Raw genomic sequence first — 17,986 nt, forward strand, 5'->3', positions numbered from 1 at the left:
AACTCTGTTATGGTTTGAGGGCATCTTAACCAGTGTCTTAACTGCTAGGCTAAATTCCCACCCCTACACTTTACATTTTAATCATGGTTTAAATAGCTGTTGTTTCATTTATCCTTTTGTCAAATTCATAAGATAAGTAAGAAAAATAATATTGTTTGTAGATGGCTAAACTTAAGCACCAAAAATATAATTCCTTCTTCCCTTTTCATATTAGTGCAAGTAAAAGTGAATGAAGAAAGCCGAATATCTTGTCTTAGTTCAGTGCTTCTTTATTGTAAATGAAGTGATAGGTCTAATATTTTTAAAGATTTATTTATTTATTTATTTGAAAGGCAGAGTGAGAGAGAGAGAGAGAGAGAGAGAGAGAAATCTTATAAATCTTCTATCTGCTGGTTCACTTCCCAAATGGCTGCAATGGCCAGAGCTAGGCCAATCCAAAGCCAGGAGCCAAGAGCTTCTTCTGGGTCTCCTTGATGAGTGCAGGGGCCCAAGCACTTGGACCATCTTCTGCTGCTTTTCCAGGCCATCAGCAGAGAGCTGGATCTGAAGTGAAGCAGCCAGGACTCCAACTGGCACCCATGTGGGATGCTGACGCTGCAGGCAGCAGCTTTACCCACTGTGCCACAGCAGCAGGCAGAGAGGTCTTATTTTAATTCCAAAACATTGCCGGTATTTTTCAAACTCTCAGAAGTTTTTAAATTTTTTATTAGCTACTGTACCTCAACAGAAGCTATTTTGAAAAGCTGCTCATGTCCAGACTTCATTTTTGTCTCTGAAAAGTGATTGAATCTATACTGTTACAAATTGACAGGGAATTCTCACTGTGCGAATACAGATTGTTCCCACAGTCCCACTTTTCTCTGCAGTGCTTCTGACTTACCCCCCCAGTATGCCATTTAGCCTCCTGGGGAAGTAGAGGATGTAGGAAGGCAACACTCTACTGAAAAATTCCTTTGGCTTTTAACATCCACTTCCAGATTGCTTTAAGACATGAGAGTGTTTTAAATGATGCTTGGAAGCCAACAGAATGTGCTTCGTGACATCCTTGCTGTCTAGGGGGAAGAAAAAGATTAATTATGCAGCAATTTTGCTTTACAAGAGACCATGCTTCTTCCTAGTATTTTTATCTTAAAAATATATTCCAATTGACAGAAATACTAATTGTTATGGCCACATTTGGCATAAATTGTGCTGTTAGATGTTCCCTCTGGGCAAATGTGAGGGAATAGCCCAGTGCCAAGTTACTACTTTTTTTTTTTTTTTTTAGATTTATTTTATTTATTTGAAAGGCAGAGAATGAGAAAGAGAGAGAGAGAGAGAGGTCTTCCATCTGCTAGGGAGAGAGAGAGAGAGATTTCCATCTGCTGGTTCACTCCACAAATGGTTGTACTGGCCAGGGCTGGACTAGGCCAAAACCAGGGCCATGGAACTCCATCTGGATCTCCCACTTGGGCGGCAGGGACCCAAGTAATTGACCTCTCATTTGCTCCTTTCCCAGGCAGCTTAGCAAGGAGCTGGATCAGAAATGGAGCACCCAGGACTTAAACCAGTGCTCTGATATGGGATGTCAGTATTGCAGGCTTAACATGATGTACCACAATGCCAGCCTTTAGTCTTCATCCAATTGTTTTAAAGATTTGTTAACTTTATTATAAAGGCAGTTATGAAGAGAAAGAGAGATCTTTGATCTGATACTTTACTCCCCAGATGGTTGCGTGGCCACGGCTGGGTGAGGAACTCTATTTGGGTCTGCCAAATGGATGGCAAGGGCCCAATTATTTGGGCATCTTTTGCTGCCTTCCCTGTACATTAGTGGGGAGATGGATTGGAAGTGGAGCAGCTGGGATTCCAACTGGTATTCTTCATATGAGATGCCAGCGTTGCAAGCAGCAGCTTAACCTGTTGCACCGCAGGAGAAGTAGCTGATGCTGAAAAAGAGCATACTTTAAACATTTTAATTGAGAGAAGGAGAGAGAATAAGCAAGCGCTCATCTGCTGGTTCACTCCCCAAATGCCCATAATATCCAGTACTGGGCCAAGCCAAAGCTGGGATCCAGGAGCTCAATCCAGGTCTCCCATGAGGGTGGCAGGAACTGTTACTTGAGCTGTCACTTGTGCTTTCTTGGATCTGACAGCAGAAAGCTAGCGTCAGGAGCCAGAGCCAGTAATGACCCCAGGCTGCAGGTGTGCCAACCAGCATCCAAACTGCTAGTCCAAATGCTCACCGTGCCTACTTTTTTTTTAAGGGGAAAAGGATAACTTTGGGAATGATAAGGTCAACTTAATGTTTGAACAATGTCTGGTCAGAAAGTAGAACAAATCAAGTAAATTATTTGGCAGTCACCTAAAAGAACAGAAGGTATTGGGGAACATTAAGCATAATTTTATAAGGAACAAATCTTGGTAGATCAGCTTTATTTTCAACTTTGATAAAGTGATAGGCCATATGGACAAAAGGGAGGAAATTTGTTATACTTAAAATTATATAATAAGCTGGACTTCACTGAGATTTTCGATAATCACCAAAAATTTTGTCTTTTGCCACCCATCTGTTAACACAGCTGGTGAGAGGGTATTGAGAAATAACTGTTAGATACTTGGAAAGAATATGCGAGGAATCACATACGGAATGCGGGAAGGGGGGACTAGCATTTACTGAGCTCTTTTATACAAAGTTCTGTGTTAGCTGCTATACAAACATACGTTTCTTTGATTCTTGCAAGAGGTGTTATTTTCATTTTATAGTTTAGTAAGACTCAGGGAGATGTGGGTTAACATAGCTATTAAGTGGCTAACCTAAGTCCAGGTCTCTTCCACATGTTTCTGTTGACCTTGAACAAATTACTTAACACTTTTGAAGGGTCTCCATCTATTAAAAGGGAACGATTGTTCTTCATTGTCTTTAGGAGAAGCACATAAAATAATGGATGTCAAAGTTTCTGAGAAACTAGAAGGCTTAGTCAGTAGATAACATCAGGCATCTAGCTGGCTGATCTTGGGAAAGTTTCTTAGCTCTCTTGTACTGGCTATAAAATATGATTGCTACTAATAGACACCTAGAGTTCTTGTGAAGATTAACTGACTTGGTACCTGTAAGGTGCTTAGAATAGTGTGAGGCATATAGTAAGTGCTCAATTTGTTAATAAGATATGTATGTTTTATGTGAGAGACAAAGAGGGGCCCCGTCTGCTGGTTTATTCCTCAGATACCCACAACAGCCAGGGCTGAGCCAGGAGCTGGGAGCTCAATCTGTGCCTCCCATGTGGGTGGCAGGAACCCAAGTCATTAAGCCATCACAGCTGCCTCCCAGGATCTTCATTAGCAGGAAGCTGGAGTCGGGAGCTGGAGAAGGGTTTTGAATCTGGGCATTCCAAGAGGATGCTGGCATCTTAGTTGCTAGGCCAAATGTCTTACCTGACCCTGGCTCTTACTATTTTTATTATTTTATCAGTCACTTAAATGAGGAATTTGAAACCTAGAAATAGGGTTTATAGCTTAAATATTGAAACTTTTATTTCCCAGAAATAAATATGAAACAGTGTCTGTTGGAGGGGGTGAATAATTTACATGGGTTCAAGGTGGAATAAGATAGTAGTAACAAAAGTTATTTTAGCTGCCATTCACTGAGCAGTTACTTGTACACAGTTTTGAGCATTTCAAAAATATATCTTTGGAAGCAAGCATTTAGCCTAACACAAAGAGCTGGCAGATTAAGCTGCTGCCTGCAATGCTGGCATCCCGTATAGGCGTCAGTTCAAGTCCTGACTGTTCCGCTTCCAATCCAGAATAATGTGCCTGGAAAGCAATGGAAGATGGCCCAAGTCCTTGGGCTCCTGCACCCATTGGGGAGACCAGGAAGAAGTTCCTGGCTCCTGGCTTTATCCTGGCTGTGCCACGGCTGTTGTGGCCATTTGGGGAATGAACCAGCAAATGGAAGACATCTCTCTCTCTCTCTCTCTCTGTCTCTGTCTCTGTCTCTCCCTCTCTCTCTCTAACTTGGCCTTTCAAATAAATTAAAAAAAAATCCTAAAAAAAAAAAAGAAGAAAAATATCCATTAAAAAAAGTCATTGAACTAAATAACTCTAGAGTCTCTTTCAACACAAAGAATCTACAATTTCTATATATTTATTAGGAATCACCTAAATGTGTCAATGAATCTTTATTATTTGTCTGTTCATAACCTATAAGAGAAACCATGGGGCCAGTATTGTGGCGTAACGGATAAAGCTGCCACCTTTATGGGTGCTGGTTCATGTCCCAACTGCTCCACTTCCAATCAGTTCTCTGTTAATGGCCTGGGAAAAGCAGTGGAAGATGGCCCAACTGCTTGGGTCCCTGAGCCCATGTGCTTGTGGCTTCAGCTTTGGCTGGCCGAAACAGTTTTTGTGGCCATCAGAGGAGTGAAACAGCAGATGGAAGAACTCTCTCTCCCTCTCTCTCCCTCTCTCTCCCTCTCTCTCCCTCTCTCTCCCTCTCTCTCCCTCCCCCTCCCTCCCTCTCCCTCTCTCTCCCTCTATCTCTCTCTCTCTCCTTCTCTCTCGCTCTCCCTCCCTCTCCTTCTCCCTCTCCCACTCTGTGTGTAACTCTGAATTTTAAGTAAATAAATATTTAAGAAAAAGGAAAAACAAAATTTAACTTGTAAGTTAATTTGATACTAGATTCTAATTAGTTGTTTCCTCGGAACTCATAATGCAAAATATTGCTTTTTTTTTTTTAATAAGAGGCAGGCACACACTATCTGCTGACTTTTATTTATTTATTTTTAAAGATCTATTTGTTTACTTGAAAGTCAGAGTTATAGAGAGGTAGAGGCAAAGAGAGAGAGAGATGCCCTCCATCTGCTGGTGCACTCTCCAGATGGCCGCAATGGCCACAGCTGTGCTGATCCAAAGCCAGGAGCCAGGAGCATCTTCCTGGCCCCCAACATGGGTGCAGGGACCCAAGGACTTGGGCCATCTTCCACTGCTTTCCCAGGCCATAGCAGAGAGCTGAATTGGAAGTGGAGCAGCCAGGACACGAACTGGCACCCATATGAGATGCCCGCCCTGAAGGTGGCAGTTTTACCCGCTGCACCACAGTGCCAGCCCCGAAGTATTACTTTTATTCCAAGTTATGATAACTTCAGATATTCAGACAAGACTTTAATATTAAGTGATCTGAGTTTTCCATATTTTGGAGTGTTTTTAAAATGTTCACATGGATATATCTTTCTTTATGCAGAATTCAGTGTGAAAGGAGATAGAAAAACAAAATAAGCATGATATAGATAGTAGTACTGCTAACTGTGGATCCTGGTGGTAAATAAAAGGTTGCTGTGCTCAGAATGCTTTTCTTCTTGCTTTTTCTTAACATTTATTTGAAAATCAGAATGCCATGAGAGACAGAGGCAGAATGAGATCTTCCTTCCACTGATTCACTCCTCAGATGCCTGCAATAGCCAGGGCTGGGCCAGGCCAAACCTAGACCCTGGAAATCTATCCAGGGCTCCCACATACGTGGCAGGGACCCAAGTACTTGAGCTGTCATCTTCTGCTTCCCAAGATCTGCATTAGCAGGAAGTTAGATCAGAAGCAGAGTAGCTGGGACAATCTGCTATGCCACAGTTCCCACTCTGCCTTTTATTTCCTTTTAAAGATAACATAAAGAGCTCTCTTGAGTCACCCCTGCGCTGTCTCGTGCCGTGTGTGGTTGGCAGTCCGGGCCCTCCGTGCTCTCTCGTGCTTGCAGCCCTTTCCCTTCAAGATGCCCGAGGAAGTGCACCATGGAGAAGAGGTGGTGGAGACTTTCGCCTTCCAGGCGGAAATTGCCCAACTCATGTCTCTCATCATCAACACCTTCTACTCCAACAAGGAAATCTTCCTGCGGGAACTGATCTCCAATGCGTCTGATGCCCTGGACAAGATCCGCTATGAGAGCCTGACGGACCCCTCCAACCTGGACAGTGGCAAAGAGCTGAAGATCCACATCATCCCGAGCCCCCAGGACCGCACGCTGACGCTGGTGGACACCGGCATTGGCATGACCAAGGCCGATCTCATCAACAACTTGGGGACCATCGCCAAGTCGGGGACTAAAGCCTTCATGGAGGCTCTGCAGGCTGGTGCCGACATCTCCATGATCGGGCAGTTCGGCGTCGGTTTCTATTCTGCCTACCTGGTGGCCGAGAAGGTGGTCGTGATCACAAAGCACAACGACGACGAGCAGTATGCCTGGGAGTCTTCTGCTGGGGACTCCTTCATCGTGCACGCCGACCATGGGGAGCCTATTGGCCGAGGCACCAAGGTGATCCTGCATCTCAAGGAGGACCAGACTGAGTACCTGGAGGAGAGGCGGGTCAAGGAGGTGGTGAAGAAGCACTCGCAGTTCATAGGCTACCCCATCACCCTCTACTTGGAGAAGGAAAGAGGAAAGGAAATCAGTGATGATGAAGCAGAGGAAGAAAAAGGCGAGGAGAAAAAGGAGGAAGATAAGGAGGACGAGGAGAAGCCCAAGATCGAAGATGTGGGCTCTGATGAGGAAGATGACAGCGGCAAGGACAAGAAAAAGAAAACCAAGAAGATCAAGGAGAAGTACATCGATCAGGAAGAACTGAACAAGACCAAGCCCATCTGGACCAGAAACCCTGATGACATCACCCAGGAGGAGAACGGCGAGTTCTACAAGAGCCTCACCAATGACTGGGAGGACCACTTGGCAGTCAAGCACTTCTCCGTGGAAGGTCAGCTGGAATTCAGGGCTTTGCTTTTCATCCCTCGCCGAGCTCCCTTTGACCTCTTTGAGAACAACAAGAAGAAGAACAACATTAAGCTGTACGTCTGCCATATATTCATCATGGACAGCTGTGATGAGCTGATCCCAGAGTATCTCAACTTCATCCGTGGCGTGGTCGACTCAGAAGATCTGCCCTTGAACATCTCCCGCGAAATGCTGCAGCAGAGCAAGATCTTGAAAGTCATCCGCAAGAACATCGTGAAGAAGTGCCTCGAGCTCTTCTCCAAGCTGGCGGAAGACAGGAGAACTACAAGAAGTTCTACGAGGCCTTCTCCAAGAACTTGAAGCTTGGCATCCACAAGGACTCCACCAACCGGCACCGCCTCTCTGAGCTGCTGCGCTACCACACCTCCCAGTCTGGAGACGAGATGACTTCGCTGTCCGAGTATGTCTCTCGCATGAAGGAGACACAGAAGTCCATCTACTACATCACTGGGGAGAGCAAAGAGCAGGTGGCCAACTCGGCTTTCATGGAGCGCGTGCGGAAGCAGGGCTTCGAGGTGGTGTACATGACAGAGCCGATCGACGAGTACTGTGTGCAGCATCTCAAGGAGTTTGACGGGAAGAGCCTGGTGTCCGTGACCAAAGAGGGCCTGGAGCTGCCTGAGGGCGAGGAGGAGAAGAAGAAGATGGAGGAGAGCAAGGCGAAGTTTGAGAACCTCTGCAAGCTCATGAAGAAGATCCTGGATAAGAAGGTTGAGAAGGTGACAATCTCCAATAGGCTTGTGTCTTCGCCCTGCTGCATCGTGACCAGCACCTACGGCTGGACAGCCAACATGGAGCGGATCATGAAGGCCCAGGCACTTCGAGACAACTCTACCATGGGCTACATGATGGCCAAGAAGCACCTGGAGATCAATCCCGACCACCCCATCGTGGAGACGCTGCAGCAGAAGGCCGAGGCGGATAAGAACAAGGCAGTCAAGGATCTGGTGGTGCTGCTCTTTGAAACTGCGCTGCTGTCCTCCGGCTTCTCCCTGGAGGATCCCCAGACCCACTCCAACCGCATCTATCGCATGATCAAGTTAGGCCTAGGCATTGATGAGGATGAGGTGGCAGCAGAGGAACCCAGTGCAGCTGTTCCGGAGGAGATCCCCCCTCTCGAGGGAGACGAGGACGCCACCCACATGGAAGAAGTAGACTAGGAACTCCTTGGAAGCTCCTGCCCTCTGTATAGTGTCCCCGTGACTCCCACAGCAGCCTTGAGTGGCCCTGTCCCACCTGGCTCCCCTGCTGATGTCTAGTGGTCTCTCTCCTGTCCTGTGTCTTAAGGCAGGCAACAAGGGCCTCAAGCCCAATCCCCTCAATTTGATAATGGGGTTGGATGTTGTGTATTGTGGGTTTTTTTTTTTTTTGTTTATTTTGTTCTGAAATTAAAGTATGCAAAAAAAAAGATAACATAAAGAGCTTGCATAGCATCTCTTCCAGGTGGTATACCCTGATATTATTTTCCTAGTCCTCCTGAAATATATTCTCATGGCACTCTGTTGTGTGTTGTAATATATAGCGCTCTTAAGAACGCCCATTCAGTTTCTACCACCCTAAAACGAAACAGTAAGTTCCACAGTGGCAGGGTTTATCTCTAGTTTACCATCATTTATTTAGTACTAGGAACTTGGTTAAAGTGTAGAAATTCAGAATGAAAGTGCAGGAATTAATCAACATATATATTATTTTCATTTGAAAAGTGGTAATACTAGGAGCCAGCATTGTGGTGTAACAGGTAAAGCTGCCACCTGGGATGCCAGCATCCCATATGGGCACTGGTTTGTGACCCAGCTGCTCAACTTACTATCCAGCTCCCTGCTAGTGGCCTTGGAAAAGCAGCTGAAGTTGGCCCAGGTGTTTGGACTCCTTCCACCCATATGGAAGACCTGAAAGAAGCTCCTGGCATCGGCCTGGCCCAGTGCTAGCTGTTGTGGCTATCTGGGGAGTGAACCAGCAGATAGAAGATCTCTGTCCCTCCTTCCCTCTCTATAACTCTGACTTTCAAATAAAAACAAGTAAACCTTAAAAAAAGAAAAAAGAAAGAAAAGTGATATTACTAAAAATGTCTTAGCATTTCTTTGTAGGCTTCAGTTGATAAGAAAATTAGTTATATGTAGCTCTTCATCCTAACCATTGCTAATTATTTCAATGACTAAAGTTATTTTTGAGTTCCTGACCCCAAAATTAAATTTGCCACTTAATCTGGTAGCCTCCAGCAATATTTTTGGTTATGATTTTTGCTGTTTCACAGCAATCTAAGCCTGAAGTTTTTTGTCTCATTTAATGGAAGAGCAAAGAATACAGCCTGTGCCTCTTGCAGTAGTGCTATACAGCTTCTGATCTGTGTACAGTTTTAATTACCTGGATATTTCTGAATTTCTGTTTTAATAACTTGAAAAAACAAGCAAAGATCCAGCCCCAATGATACAGTGCCCTTTCCAGAGCTGTCATTCAAATGAATATCTGTCTTGGTTGTGAACTTTTCTATAGTCACAGAAGAACCTTTGGTTAAGGTTCTATTGGCACTTCTTGCATTGAAAAGTCATCCCTGGTTTGTGGTATATGAGTGTATAGTCTTTTGTGTTTTCTCTCGTAACCATTACAGCTGTTTTGAAGTTATAACTACTTTTAAAATGTGCTTTGTCAAATAATATTTATAAGCAGTTTTAGAAAGGGCCAACCAATTCATTTTGCTACTGGCAGAAATCCTAGAGCTAAATTGCAAAGATTATGAAATCTTCCTTAAATACTTCAAAGAGAAGCACAGTGAAGATAAGGGAATCCTGGCAAGATTTGCTGCAGCTGTCAGGTCCTGAAAAATTAGGAATCAAATTTTGACACTTGTAATTGAATCATCCACCCTTCCAAGTGAGCCCAGGCAAACCTGGGATATTTTTAGAACCTTTCAAATCACTTTGTACTCTTTGGAGTTCATAGCAGGATCTGAAGCCCCTAAAATTTCCCCGAGATGGAACAAAACAGAATCAAATAAATGTGACTCAATTCACTGTAATAGAAGTAGTGTGCAGTCTAGGGAATGCCACAATTTTAACCCAAAATTTGGAAACTGCGTATTTTTTTTTTCTGGAGAGTTAACTGGTTGGGCAGCAGTTGAAACACCCATTAGAGATAGTAACAGCTGGGTGGTGGTGATTTGATTTATAATAGAAGCAGAGACTTTAGATAGTGTGATTAACTGTGTTTCACAGATGGATATTCCTATGCTGCAAGTTTCACTTAAGACAGATTTCCACCAGCATATATCACATGCTTATTATAGACTCTCTCAAAAGAAGGAGCAGTTAGCTAGCCACTACCATATGTAGGTAATTACATTGCTTATGCTTGGTGTGGTGAAGATTCTGATTTAAAGTGGAAAGCCTGATATAAACAGGTTGGAAAAGGTTAGGGTAGTGTTTGTATATATGTTTGTATGTCCCTGGCTACAATGGATGTTTTGAAAAGACTTGTCATTTTAACAGAAAATGAAGATTGCTTAGAAACATTTTCTCTTATCTTAAAACAGCCACTCTGAGACCAGACCCCAGGGATTGCAGATGATTTTATTGGAGTGTGACATGCAGAGATGTCATTTTCAGGTTTTCTGTGAGTCTAAATTCAGACAGAACATGAGACATTAGCAAATGGGCCAAAAAAAAATTTGTGCCTTGGGTATATGCATGCCACTCTTCAACAGTGGAAATGCCTTGTCTCCTAACTCCCCAACTCCCTTGAGCCTAGTCTGATAGTTTTCTGTGTTTATAAATCAGTTGAAGAAATAACTGAAAAAAAGTGACCTAACCAAAAAAACTGTAAAATTGCATAGATGTTGGGTTAATAGGATGTGAGGACACAAGTACTGATTTTAGTCCAATTTTTCTAACTTGTTGAACTTTTGATGAGTTGTATTAATTTCTCTGTAGGTTTTCTAGTGCCTTCTTTTTTTTTTTTTAATAGTTCTTTGTGGTCCTTGACCAATATAAAATACTTCTGTAGATTGTCTTGTAAAGCCCTCGTGGCTATTTGCTGTGACAATAATTTTCAACACAGATGTTGTAGCAACAGCAGAGGTTCTCATTTTCTGAAAAACATGCAGAATGATGTGTGGTATCTATTAATTACTTTGAGTTCCAGATAAGCTTTAAAAGCATTTGTAAATAGGTACATATTCAGGGAGATAAACCGCCTGATCTATTTAAATGGTAGTCCAGATTTTGATCATTTCTGTTATAGGGTCTGAAACACGTTAAGTACTTAAAAGAAGGAACATCTGTCAAATTCCATTTGCTCATAAAGGAACTGAGTTTGTAATATTAGTCCTGATGCCAGAAGCTAGCACTGTAGAGCATTATCCATTACCAAAACCAAACACACGTAGAGATAAAGATTAGAGCTTCACACAATTGAATACTCTCTTAGCACTTACTGGCATAAACCATAAAACTCTAATCTTACTGATCTCAGCATCTAGATGATGGCTGCTCTTTCCTAAATGACACATTGAGATTACATATGTATATTGGTACAACAACAACAAAATAGCTGCCATAATGAACTTTCCTGCCTAGTTCAAGCTTCATAATTCACTTCAATGACAAATTTGATTGTCTCATTATAATACACTGTAGGAAACTGTTTTCCTTAATGTTTCAAGGCTTTGTTGCTTATCTTTCATGCATTTAAAATCATTTTTTCCTTTCAAATAATGTCTTAGTTGTTTAAAAATAATTCCTTTTAATTTTAAATTATTGCTTTTAAAATTATTCCTTTAAATATTTAAAAAATAATTTTCCTTCAAAAATGTCTTTTAGAATCATTTTCTTTTTTTAAATTTTTTAAATTTTTTAATTTTTTGACAGGCAGAGTGGGCAGTGAGAGAAAGAGACAGAGAGAAAGGTCTTCCTTTGCCGTTGGTTCACCCTCCAATGGCCGCCGCAGCCGGCACACCACGCTGATCCGATGGCAGGAGCCAGTTACTTATCTTGGTCTCCCATGGGGTGCAGGGCCCAAGCACTTGGGCCATCCTCCACTGCACTCCCTGGCCACAGCAGAGAGCTGGCCTGGAAGAGGGGCAACCGGGACAGAATCCGGCGCCCCGACCGGGACTAGAACCTGGTGTGCCGGCGCCGCAAGGCGGAGGATTAGCCTAGTGAGCCGCGGCGCCAGCCTTTTAGAATTATTTTAAAGTGCCTTTAAAATGATTTTTAGTTGTTTAAATTTTATTTTTAAAATATCCCTTGAAGATGATTTGTAAATAGCCCTTTAAAATATTTCTGATATTATTTAAAAATTTTCTTTAATTATTTAAAAATATTATTGGTTTATTTTCCTTTAATTATTTAAAAATATTATTGGTTTATTTTCTTGTTATAATATGGAATGTTCCTGAAAAGGAGAACTTTGAAGACAAATTTTTTTTTAAAGATTTATTTATGGCCTGCGCCGCGGCTCACTTGGCTAATCCTCGGCCTGCGGCACTGGCACCCCGGGTTCTAGTCCAGGTCAGGGCGCCGGATTCTGTCCTGATTGCCCCTCTTCCAGGCCAGCTCTCTGCTATGGCCAGGGAGTGCAGTGGAGGATGGCCCAAGTGCTTGGGCCCTGCACCCCATGGAAGACCAGGAGGAGTACCTGGCTCCTGCCATTGGATCAGCACGGTGCACTGGCCGCAGTGCGCCAGCCGCGGCGGCCATTGGAGGGTGAACCAATGGCAGAGGAAGACCTTTCTCTCTGTCTCTCTCTCTCACTGTCCACTCTGCCTGTCAAAAAAAAAAAAATCTCTTTTCCTTGAGAATTTTGAAGACATTGTCATATTTTCTTCTATGTTCATTATAGTGGGAGGATGTTATGGTTACCAGTCCTTGGATGTGATTTTTTTGTATATGTCTCCCAGTGACCATAAGCAAGACTTTCTTCAGGACAGTATTTCCTAGCTTCTTTTGACAGTATGGCACATAAAGAAAATGATAGCCATTTAGCATGGTGAAGCTGCCTAGAGCTGAGGGCAACCAGCCAGGAGTTCCTTATAGTATGTTGCCCGGCTGTTCCGGAGGCCAAGTGTTTTGATGTCTTGACACACTGAGGATACTTGTAGAGCAGCCCCATGGGGAAGCTTGCAGCAGTGCTACTCAAAGTGCAGCAGTGCTGGGCCACGCACTGTTTCTAATCTGAAACCATCTGTTTACAGGTAGCCTTTATAGTCACTTGATTTTCCCTCAGTATTTTTATTATTTTTAAAAAATATCCAATGTACAAGTAATTAGGAACTTTTTAAAAAAAAACTCATCCTTCACCAAAGATAGTTTGAGAAGCACTAATATTTGTAGAAATAGAATTGGTGGGACATAGGTATGTACAATATCAACTTTAGTAGTTATGCCAAGTTGTTTTCTAAGCTCTTGCTTTAAATTATATATATACCTCTCTCCCAGTGGTATGTTGGATTGTTTCTTCCAAATCTTCAGCTTGTTATTTTTGCCAATTGGGTGGGTATGGAAGATATTTTATTGTGGTTTTAATTTGTATTACTAACTTGATTACTAATGGGGTTGAGCATCATTTAATGTTTTTTGGTATTTTGTTTTTTTTTTCTATAAAGTGCCTACTCTAATACTTTATCTGTTTTTTTGTTGGGTTGTTTGCCTTTCACTAATTTGTAATTTTAATTTATTTTGGATGTAAGTTATTTATTGGTATTATGTGTTTCAAATATATCTTCTCAATTTGTGACTTATATTTGTAACCTCTTAATGTGTATTTTGACAAACAAAAGTTCTCAATTTTAGCAGTCTACTTTATTAATAATTATTTTTAAATTTGCACTTTTTTGTGTCCTAAGAAATCCTTTCCTGTCCCCAAATCATAATGATAATTTCCCAGATTCTGAAAAATTTTAATTTCATCTCTCCCATTTAAGTCTTTAATGCTCTTGGAATTGATTTTTTATGTTATGAAGAGTCGATTAATTGAGAAGTCTGTTCTTTCCCCTAAATTTGCAAAAGCAAATCTGTCAAATAAACTAAGGTTTCCTTGATGTGTGACCCATGTTTGCCCTTTTGCTCTTTTGTTCTGTTGCTTAGTTTGTGTGTCTGTGTGACAGTGCCATGCTCTCTTGGTTTCTTTAGTTTTATAATTAGTTGTGGTATCTGCGAAGTGTCACCTGTCCTGCCCCTACCTTTTTCTTCTTGAGGGGACTCCTTGACTAAGCTTTTACACTCACATGTAAATTTTGGAATCACTTTAACAAGTGTTCTCAAAAACCTGTTAGAATTTTTATCAGAATTGCATTGAGGGGCAGGTGTTTTGGTGCAGTGGGTTAAGCTGCCACTGCTTACAATGCCCACATCCCAAATTGGAGTGCTGATCCAAGTCCTGGCTCCTCTGCTTCGAGTCTAGCTTCCTACTAATGCACCTGGAAGGCAGCAGATGATGGCCCAAGTACCCTGTCTCTCTCTGCTTATCAAATAAAAAATATATACATTTTAAATTAAAAAAATTTTCTCAGCTTTAATTTTTAAGATGGTGAGTATAGATGTAATCTACATAAACAAAATCTCAAAGAGATTTTCAATAATTTTAATCATATAGACAGGGTTTCTGAGAGGAAAAAGTTTGAGAATCATTATTACAAGTGCATAGGAAAACACACACACACACACACACACATCAATATAAAAGTTGGCTGAAGAAGGCAAATTGTATTTTGTAAATCCTCTTAAATGCATAGTCAATGTGCTGAAAAAGTTTAAAAATATAAATTATAAGGTGAGATACTCGTTTGCTTGTTTATCAAGTTGACAGTTGTAAAAGTGTTATAAATAGCCTCTGGAAGAACAGTTTGGCAGAATGCCCTATGTTCTTTTTGACCATTTCTGGAAATATGTCCTGCAGAAGTTGCTAAGAACTTAGCTTCAATGTGTTCATCATATTTTGATTTTTTCTATTGTTAAAAATTCAGAAGAACTTAAAAGAAAACCTCCAGTAGAATAAAAACATTGATAATATGTTTTATTTCTCCTAATTAATTCTAGGGTTGTAGAGCCGTTCAAGTGCTTTGATGGCTACCTATTGCTTAATTGTGTGGGACAGTAATTAATCTGACCCTGACTACCTCCCCCCCCCCACAGGTGGTATGTACAATGAATGTCAAATAGCCAATCAGCACAGGGCACATTAGAAATTTGTGGGTTTGTTCTTTCACCAAAAACATTTATAGCTTTTAGCTTTTAAAAATAGTTCTGGAGCACAGCAAGATAGAGAAGGAGAAAATTGGCCTAGATATTATAGAGGATAGCAGATGAAGAGGGTTGATTTCATTCTGGGCACTTTGCCCAGGACACTTTTAATAGAACATATAGTTACTCTAGGGATTCTGACTCTCTGGTTATGCCAGCCTTACACGTTTACTCTTTAAAAGGAAAATTAACAAGTTATTAGACTCTAGGTACACTGGTATGAGTTAAAATTTTGAAGCGGTTTCTTTAATCCAGCCATTGGAAATTTGCTATGTATGGGCTGGATTCCTAAATATTGGATCAGCTTAACCATGGATAAAAAATTGCTTGTATTTTAAACTTCCTTCTTGTAAAACACAATGTGTTCTTCTTTCAGAGTTTAAGATAAGATTAAAAAGATCTCCAGACTAGGAATTAGAGGATTACTTTTATTTGAAGAATTTTTCATCTTATTATTTTTTTAAAGATTTATTTTATTTATTTAAAAGACAAAGTCACAGAGAAAAGTAGAGACAGAGAGAGAGAGGTCTTCCATCCGCTGGTTCACTCCCCAGATGGCCGCAACGGCTGGAGCTGCACTGATATGAAGCCAGGAGCCAGGAGCTTCTTTCGGGTCTCCCACATGGGTGCAGGGGCCCAAGGACTTGGGCCATCTTCTGCTGCTTTCCCAGGCCACAGCAGAGAGCTGGATCGGAAGTGGAGCAGCTGGGACGGGAACCGGTGCCCATATAGGATGCTGGCGCTTTAGGCTGGGGTGTTAACCCACTGCTCCACAGCGCTGGCCACCATCTTATTATTTTTAAGGAAATTGTATACTCGGGAATCAATGATCTTATTTTTTTTAAGAGTTACTTTAAAAAAAAAAAAGATTATTTATTTGAAAGGCAGAGTTACAGAATGGCAGAGGCAGAGAGAGAGAGAGAAAGAGAGAGATCGATCTTCTGTCCGCTGGTTCATTCCCCAGATGTCTGCAACAGCTGGAGCTATGCAAATCAGGAGCCAGGAGCTTCTTTAGGGTCTTCCATGCGGGTGCAGGGGCCCAAGGGCTCGGGCCATCTCCTACTGCTTTCCCAGGCCATAGCAGAGAGCTAGATTGGAAGTGGAGTAGCCAGGACTTGAACCAGCGCCCATATAGAATGCCGGCACTGCAGGCGGTGGCTTTTACCCACTACACCACAGTGCTGGCCCCTACTATAGAAATTTAATTTCACTTTTTTATAATTTTTTAAAAACATTTTTATTTATTTGACAGGAATAGTGGCACAGAGAGAGGGAGAAACAGAGAGAAAGGTCTTCTGTCTGCTGTTTCACTCCCCAAATGAGCAAAATGGCCAGGACTGGTCCAGCCCAAAGCCAGAAGCCAGGATCTCTATCTGGGTCTCCCACATGGGTGGCAGGGTCCCAGGTGCTTGGACCGTCCTCTGCTGCTTCCCATGCACATTAACAGGAGTTGGATTGCAAGCAGAGCAGCTGAGACTCAAACTGGTGTTCATGTGTGTTGCCAGTGTCATAAACTGTGACTTAACCTGCTGTGCCACAATGCCAGTCCCGTATTTTGTATAATTTTTATTTATTGGAAAGACAGGGACAAATAGTGGTCTCTCTTCCACTCGTCACTTTCCAAACACTTGCAGCAGCTGATGGTTCTCAATCTGGCTTTCCTACATGGGTGGCAGGAACTCAAGTACTTGAGCCATCACCTCCTGCCTCCCAGGGTCTACATTAGCAGGAAGCTAGAATAGACAGCAGAGCTTGGACTCAAACCTACGTACTCTGATATGGGATGCAGCATCCCAAGTGGCATTTCAACCACTATGCCAAACATCTACCCCCAGAAGTTTTCTTATAATAGGAGGATGGTTAGGGGCAGGTGTTATGGTACAGTGAATTAAGCTATGGCTTAGGATGCCCACATCCCATATCAGAGTGCCAATTTGAGGCTTGGTTACTCAACTTCCTGTCCAGCTTCTGCTAATGTTCCTGGGAGGCAGTGGATAATGGCTCAGATTCCTGGGCTCCTGCCATCCACATAGGAGACCTGGGCTCTTGGTTTTAGCCTGAGCCCAGTCCCTGCTGTTAGGATGTGAACCAGCAGATGGAATGTTTCTCCCTCTCTTTCCCTCTCCCTCTCCCTCTCCCTCTCCCTCTCCCTCTCCCTCTCCCTCTCCCTCTCCCTCTCCCTCTCCCTCTCCCTTTCTCTTTCACTCTGGCTTCCAAGCAAATGAAAGTAAACGTATAAAACATGTATTTATTTATTTAATTTTTTTAAGGGAGAGGGTTTATTGGAGGGGGAAACCCAACAGACTGGAGGCAAGGAGTGAAGGAAAAAAGAGAGAGGAGAGTGTAAGAAAGATCAAGAGAGAGCAGGAGAGAGACAAGCTCAGGAACAGGTCTTCTTAAAACTTTGCCGGGGATGGGCAGGGAAGTATGAGCAGCGAGTGGGTGGAGCTGACAAAAACATTTTCTTAAAAAAAAAAAAAAAAAAAAAGAGGGGTCGGCGCCGCGGCTCACTAGGCTAATCCTCCGCTTAGCAGCGCCTGCACACCGGGTTCTAGTCCCGGTCGGGGCGCCGGATTCTGTCCCGGTTGCCCCTCTTCCAGGCCAGCCCTCTGCTGTGGCCAGGGAGTGCAGTGGAGGATGGCCCAGGTGCTTGGGCCCTGCACCCCATGGGAGACCAGGAAAAGCACCTGGCTCCTGGCTCCTGCCATCGGATCAGCGCGGTGCGCCGGCCGCAGCGCGCCGGCCTCGGCGGCCATTGGAGGGTGAACCAACGGCAAAGGAAGACCTTTCTCTCTGTCTCTCTCTCTCACTGTCCACTCTGCCTGTCAAAAAAATAAATAAATAAAAAAATAAAAAATAAATAAAAAATAAAAAAGAGGATAATTGAAGCAGAAAAACTATATAAAACTGAAAATTGTTAGTATTCATGATATATAGAGGAAGTTTGTTTTTTCCAATATATATCCTGTTCTGTTTCAGAAATGGCAGAAATTTT

General features: G+C 42.5%; 1 protein-coding gene and 1 pseudogene across 10 annotated transcripts in view; both read left to right on the forward strand.

Moving 5' to 3' along the window:
* IFT81 (intraflagellar transport 81) overlaps window positions 1-17,986 on the forward strand; it is a 198,183-nt gene that overhangs the window by 142,600 nt on the left and 37,597 nt on the right. The window lies entirely within an intron of this gene.
* Window positions 1,257-8,805, forward strand: LOC100337756 (heat shock protein HSP 90-beta pseudogene; annotated as a pseudogene). Its single transcript, XR_016227103.1, has one exon. The product of XR_016227103.1 is annotated as a heat shock protein HSP 90-beta pseudogene (transcript).

The sequence above is a fragment of the Oryctolagus cuniculus genome, chromosome 21 (assembly GCF_051225735.1).
Source record: "Oryctolagus cuniculus isolate XC-2025 breed Fujian yellow rabbit chromosome 21, ASM5122573v1, whole genome shotgun sequence".
In the NCBI taxonomy this organism is placed as follows: Eukaryota; Metazoa; Chordata; class Mammalia; order Lagomorpha; family Leporidae; genus Oryctolagus; species Oryctolagus cuniculus.